The 7752-nt window shown below is 37.2% G+C and overlaps 1 pseudogene; it reads right to left on the reverse strand.

Moving 5' to 3' along the window:
- Positions 1-4537: 4537 nt before the first annotated feature.
- Positions 4538-5457, reverse strand: LOC140531500 (triosephosphate isomerase pseudogene; annotated as a pseudogene).
- Positions 5458-7752: the final 2295 nt, after the last annotated feature.

Consider the following 7752-nt stretch of genomic DNA (forward strand, 5'->3'; position numbering starts at 1 on the left):
CAACTCTGCCTCACTTTAATCCAATTCACCTGCAAGTCAAGACATTACCAATCATGTTGTCAGTCTTCTTTGAAAATGAAGGTCAAACAATATAACCTTATGTTTATTCAGTGAGGTAGATCCATGAACATTTTTGAGCGCTTTCTTTTCGTACATTTTTTCTTTTAAAATGTCAAGTTTAGTTTCCTTTTCACCCTCTAGAATAGGAGCCAAGCCTTATACAAAAGGACTAGCTTTCCCATCATGAATGCTATGGGCCTAAGGCACATGCCCCAAGAGAACAAGGCATGGAATGCCATGTAAGACAGTAGGCTAGCCAGGTGAAAGTAGTAGTTTCCAACAGATGAGAGTAATAAGGGAGGAGACCAGTGACCAGAAGTTTCTGAGGCAAGCTGGAAGCTGCATAACAGGGAATGGCAGCTGAAATTCCATAAATGGAAGAATCTGAGGCAAGCCTGGAGTTTCAGAATGGGCTATAGATACAGCCTCTGGGCAAGCAGATGGCAACAGAATTCAGGAACTGAGATAAGGGCAGCTTATGCCACTGTAATGGGAAAAGTGATTCACACCTCCCACCTGCTCCCCCTATCCGCACCCCCAACACCCCCCCCCCCAAAAAAAAATCTAAAGCTGGTAATCATGACTTGTATTCAGAGTACTTGGACTTTACCTGTTGGTATTGAGTCCTTTGTGGGGTCCATGACTCAAACCTCAGCAGGAGGGGTAGTAGGGAACGAGATAAACCTCAACATGAGTACTGCTTATAACCTTTCTTCACATACAATGTGATGATGATGATAGCTAACAGTTGTTTATTGTTTTAAATTTTACAAAGCACTTCACACAGGTTATCCCATTTGATCCTCCTAATAAAGGTATGAGGTAATTGCTATTATTATGACCACTTTAGAGATGAAGAAACTGAGTGAGGGTAAGGTCAAATAACTCATCCAGGGTCATACATCTAGTAAATATTTGACATGGGATTTGAACTTAGGTCTTCCTAAATCCAAATACAGTACTCTATAGATGGTGTCATTTATTTATACCTAATAATAGGTATTAGGTATACCTATTAATAATATTAATAATAGATTTTAGGTTCAGATGACTCAGGTAGACTTGGTCCTTCCTAGGCTGTATCTAAAGCAATTGTTCCTCCAAGCTACCTCACTACATTGTGTGGTCACAGTTATGTTGGACCTATTTATGTTGTCCTCTTCAATAAAAAGTCTGTTTTACCACGCAACTGAAACCAATCCTTTCTCATAAACACATTTTTCAAAAGGCATGGATAATTTTACTTTCATTTTTTGAAATCCCCTATATAGACTAGTTTTTTTTTTCTCTCATGCTTATGTACAACCTTTCACTCAATCATCTCTAATATGTTTGCTGAGAAAAGCTTTTGATTCTATGTCCAAATTAAGCCCTATTTCCCCCTCAATTTTCCATTTAATATATAAAATCCAAGTGAATAATTAAGATGGAAATGGCAAGATGTTTTAAAATACTTACTATAGGTTACTCATACTGAGAATCTGTGTCTAAAGAAACTTTCCTCCTGTCTTGTACAGTAGGCCTTGCCCCAGAAATTAGCTTTATAATTGTATATGATTTGAAGACTCATTTTCTCAGTTGTTTCCTCTTTGTAAGATACAAAAGCATTTCCCTCATTTCTCCAGTCCTACTAAATAAAAGAAACACATGTGCTCAGGATATGGTTCAGAAATAGAAACCTCTCATAATTTCTAGCTATAAATATCTCAGGGATTTTGAATATCTGTTTTCTTTTGTCTTTTTTCATTGCTCTTACCTACACCTTTCCTGTGTGTTCATTTCTCTCTTATGATCTATTTCCCTATCTGGATACATTTGTTTGTAGCAAATATTAGCAAAAATTAAAATCATGCTCTGCATATATTTAATTCTAAAGTTAAACAGAAGTTGCTTGAGGCAAGGTGTCTGGCTCAACACCTTATAAGAATGTAGAACTGCCACATTTAATTTGGTTCTCCCTCTAATGATGGGATAAATGGATAAATATACTTTGTGTACTCCTTATCATGGTAACAGGTCATATTTACATAATTCTTCAAGGTTTGCAAAGCACTTTTCTCATAGTAGTCTTGGGGAGAACATTATTATGTCCAGCTGATCTGAGGTATGGTTCAGACAATTTATGCAGGTAAACGATGTCACACAGTTAGTAATGGACAAAGTTGGGACGAAATCCAGTTCTTCCAACTTAAAGAATATTGATCCATCCATACCGCAAATCTAGAGCCAGCATTCTTAACTTTTTTGGTGTCTTGGACCTCTTTGCCAGTCTGGTGAAGCCTTTGTATTCCTCAGAATCAATTTTTAAAAACACTAAATAAAATGCGTAGAAATATAATTGAAAATATATTAAAATGGTCATGCTTTTTTTTTAAAGTTCATAGAACATAGTTTAAGAACTTCTACTCTTACAGAGCATATTTTGTCCCATCTCCTGCCTCTGACACATATAGGGTCATGTGAAGCAATATAAAACAAACTATCCAACTTACTGAAGGCTAAAAATGAAACTGAGTTGTAGATCTGCAATGGTAGAGGGACTTTCCTCTTTGAAGAACTTCCCACATGGATGAAGCTATAGGTCCTTTAAAAAAAAAAGACAAAAAAATTAGCCAAAATATTTATAGGATTTTAAATTTTAAAATTGTATTATTCACCATTTATGTTTGCTGTATAATTTTATATTAAAAGATTCTTCATATACAGATAGATAACAGATGTTTATCTTTCATTGCAAAGAGGGCCAGTGGCATCATGGGATAATGTCTTGTCTTTTAGTTAAATTGGATCTAAGTGAGGCAGGATTGCACAAAGTCATTGACATCACTCTCTCTTCCAGAGTCATGGAAGTGCAGTGGCAAGACAAAAGTTAAGATGGCTAGTGATGGCTCAGGATATAATGGATAACCTTGGCGTTGTTGATGTCTGTCCAAACCCAAAGCACCCCAGAGAGCCTGCTTCAGCTGCGTTCATGACTACTGGAACAAATTATTCTCATCTGCCTATTCCATGGGTGAAACCTTCATATGCTTTTGATAGATAACGCTTTAATTCACCAATAGATTTGAGGTCTATTGGTTACCCTCAGCCTGCTTTAGCCCATATGCCAAGATGATTTTACCACACACTCTGGCTTCTAGGAACCATAAATGAGAGTTGGGTAAGGGTGGACACCAAGAGTGAATGAAGAGCCCTGGAAAGCTCTCAGTAAGTCCTCACAGTAGGGGTGCAAATCCTCCCTGAACATCCCATAACCATGACATGATGACATCTACACATAAAGATCAAAGATAGATGAAAGATATATATATGTATATATATATATATATATATATATATATATATACATATATAGTAGTTACACTAGGAAATCATATAGTGAAACCAACGCATTTCTATGCTATCTGTAGAATTTTATTTTGTGCTTTTATGAACTTTTCTGGAAAGGAAAGGGATGAATTAATTACAATAATCTCCTATCATTTGGTGTATTTGTTGAATTTAGACATAAAATCACTAAAATGATCCATTTAGAAAATAATCTTTTGTTGAAACAATATTGAGATAATAAAAGTCATTTCAGAACTTTAAGAAGTTAATTGATAACATAGGTATTTCTGGTGATCATGTTCATGAGCTGCAAATTCATTTTCAGGGTGTGATATTGTTATGAGAATCAGCATAAGGTTTTAAGCGATGGGTAATTTTAGACAAAAGAAGTTTTCCACTATTTACTGATTTCTTATCATTATTGGTTAACATTTTGAATTAAATTTTCTGATTTAGATTAGGCTTCAGAGTGTAAATAGTTCCTTCGAAAACATAATTGAGTTGATATTGAGTTTAGTTTGTAGACATTACTGTTGTATTAAGACAGAGATTGTGTTAATATTGTAGATATGATTTCAAAGACATCAAGGGAAAAATGCAGCATAAGCAATATCAGTGATACACACAGTGTTGCTAAGTTCCTTCCAAAAATGTACTCCAGAGAATCATTCAAAAAGAACAAATCAAATAATGCTACAATGAATGTATTTCCTCATATAACCATATAGGAGAAAAATACCAAGGTGAGCAGGAATATTAACACTGAGCTGAGACAAAATTAAGTAAAAAAAAAAATATTTGCCCAGAAGATACAGAAAGAAACGTTTGGGAGCAATCTTGACAAGAAATCCTACCAATCATGGAAGTCTATGATCTAATATGACTTTAATTGAAACCTCAGAGGCATTAAAAACTTACATTAAATATAAAGTAATTTGCAACTTGTGGAATTAGACATATAGGGGAGTATAATATACTGTTTTTAATTAAGTAATAAGAGTTGATAGCTATCCGGTATGAGATCCAAAGAATCTTAAGATCTAAGATATTTAGAGTTTGAAAAAAGGAGAAATTCTCTTTTTAAATTTATTTTATTTTATTTTTGCTTCCCTCAAATTTACAGTAAATAGAGAAAGGCCTGGTCAATTGGAGGAAGGTCTGAGGAGCTGAGAACTAGTGCACACAATGGGGGAAGGTGTACCTTGAATTGGACTATGGGGTGAGGGGAATCAACATCACAATCACATGGGAGAGGGAGGGGTAAGCTAGACTTGTGTAGCCTTGTCTCATTTCTGCATGTAAGGGAATCAGAGGGCCACATGAAGGGCTCAGGTTTTGGCTTGGATGATGTCCAGGAATTCAGGCTTAAGGGAAGTTCCACCCACCAGGAAGCCATTCACATCAGGCTGAGCTGCCAGATCCTTACAGTTGGCCCCTGTCAAAGAGCCTCCATAAATGATCCTGGTAGACTGTGATATGGGTTCCGAGATGTGGGTCTAAAGCCAGCATCAAAGCTTCTCATGTACTGCCTGGGCCTTCTAGGGCATAGCTGTCTTGCCAGTACCAATATGCCAGACTGGTTCATAGGCTAGCATGACTTTGTACCGGTCCTTCATGTTATCTGCAGTGGCCATAGTTTGATCAAAAACAACCTTCTCAGTGATTCCAGCTTCCCTCTCATCCAACTTCTCATCAATACAGGCAATCACTCCTAGGCCTTCTGAAAGAGCATGGGCTACCTTCTGCCTAATGAGCTCATCTGATTCCCCAAAGACACGTCTCCTTTCCAAGTATCCCAGGATCACCCAGCTGACCCCACAGTCCCTAATCATGGCATGGCTGATCTCCCCAGTAAATGCACCCTTGGCTACTTTGCAGCACTTCTGAGCAGCTACACCAATTTTTGAATCCAGTTTCTGATGAGCAAAGTCAAAGTAGATAGCAAGAACTCCACATACCACTTCGGTGTTGGCAGGCACCTTGGCCCCTTTGATCGAGCTCCCACATACACTTCTTGTCCCCATTCATCTTCCAATTGCACCTGATGAAGAATTTCCATGTCACCATGGCTCATCGGTAACAGGCAGTGGCTCCAAAGGAGGTTAAAGGTCAGCAGTAGAGCACCGAGAAATTCTCTTAGAGAGGGGATCTTAAATGACTCAGGTTTGAAAAACAAAAGACCACTTGACCTCCTAAATACTTCTTTGATGTAAATATGGTTACCTTTAAGTTTGAAGTAAGAAAAAATATCTAAAAATTAGAATTATTCTCTAATGAAAGAGGTCATTTTTGTAGGTAGTTGGTTTCCACTCATGGGACTTATTCAAACCAAGGTTGAAAAATGACTTTTAAGTATTGCTAGATGGGGAATATTTTGATGGTGATGATAATTATCACTTACATAATACTTTCCATTTTTCAATGCATCTTGAAAACATTATCTCATTTTATCCTTTGGAGATGAGAGCTATTATTATCTCAATTTTTTGAGGAAACTTAAGGCAAATACAGGTTAGTGATGTGCCAAGGGTCACACAGATAGTAAACATCAGAGATCAGATTAAAAAGCTGGCTTCCAGAATATAGACCCAAATTGTCTATGCACTGTATTACTTAGCCTCCTAATGAGATGTAGGCTGGACTAGTTAGCCTTTGAAGTCCCTACAAGCTCTGTATGATTCTCTCATTCTGTGTCCTATCAAAGGTTTTAACCAGAGAGATTCAATGGAAGATTTCAAAGACATTTTGGGATGAGAAGAGCAAAGGAGTACCACATTTTAGTTTGGTCTTTTATTGTGATCTCCTCTGACTTCCTGCAATAACTATGAAGACATTTTCTTTCAACATTGCCTCTTACATACTTTTACTTACTCTTTCTCTTATGTTAGACAGAACTGGTTTTATATCTTTTTGATTTTATATCTTTCATGAAGTCTGTGAGGTCGAACCTAATCTCATAAAAATATCAAGAAATGTAAATTTCAAATATAGTTTATACCTATATATATATATATACACACACACACATATATATATATGTATATATATATATATATATATATATACACACACACACACACACACACACACACACATATATATATATATATATATATATGTATATGTTAAATAGATAGATAGCCTAAAGCCCAAAGATCCTTTGGGAGATCTTCCATAACTTTTCAGAGTGTTAAAGGGTCTTGAAACCAAAAAGTTAGAGAAATGCTCCTTTAGATGGACTCTGAACCTGATTAGCAGATGCTGAACCTACTTGGCATCAGTGAAGTCATTGACTTAACAATGAAGGATGAGTTTAGGCACTCTCAGACTAAGTATCTGTTGGTAACATGTTGATAAATATGGGATACAACTACAGTTGAGGAAGGTTATCCCACAGTTACATCAGATGGGAACTAGTGAAAAAGAGTCCCAATACATTAGATCCAGAGAGTAAAATAGAAATTGAAAGAATCTACCAATCCCTGAAAGAGAACCCAAAATAAAAGTTCTGAGCAATATTACAGCTAACATTCAGAACTCCTAGGTCAAGGAGAAAATATTGCAATCAGTCAGAAAGAAAGAGTTCAGATATCATGGAGTCATAGTTAGGATCACATAAGATTTATGAATTTTTTTTCCCATTCAATTTTCTATAGAGGTTGATCATTTCCAAATTTTCTACAATTATGATCTTCTCACTTTTTTTTCTAATTTATTTCATGGTTAGATTCATCTAGCACTGAGAAGGGTAAGATGAAGTCCCTCCACTGACACAGTTTTGCTATTTCCTTTGATAATTCATTTAATTTTTATTTTAGGAGTTTAGATGCTGAAGGGCAGAGCCAAGATGTCAGAGAAGAAAGACACACCTACTCTAGCTCTTCCCTGACAGTCCATAAAGTATCTGTAAAAAATAACTCTATACAAATTCTAGAGCAGCAGAGGCCTCTAAAAGACAGAGTGAAAGAGATTTCCAGCCCAAGGCAGCCTGGAAGGAGGACAGGAAATGTCTATCTCATAGGGCACAGAGCAGAGCACAAACCATGGAGCCCAGACCAGCCTTGACCATGCAGCATCAGCAGGAACAGGAGCAGAGCAGGCCTCAGGGGTGAAATTCCCAGCAGCACCTGCTGTTCCCAGATCCGTCAAACCACAAATGCCAAAGACATCTTCAAAGGTTGGTGAGAAAGCTTTTTCACCTGAGTGAGAAGGGAGCAGGGTCCTCCCCTAGCCCCAGCCACGGGTGGTGGTGGCAGTAGCAGAAGCATCCATTTTTGGAGCCCTCTGCCTAAAGACCCTGGGGGAATTGAACCACTAATCTGGTTTCAGCCCTGAGTTGTGGTCCTAGGGTGAGGAAGAGTG

Source organism: Notamacropus eugenii, chromosome 3 (assembly GCF_028372415.1).
Source record: "Notamacropus eugenii isolate mMacEug1 chromosome 3, mMacEug1.pri_v2, whole genome shotgun sequence".
NCBI lineage: Eukaryota > Metazoa > Chordata > Mammalia > Diprotodontia > Macropodidae > Notamacropus > Notamacropus eugenii.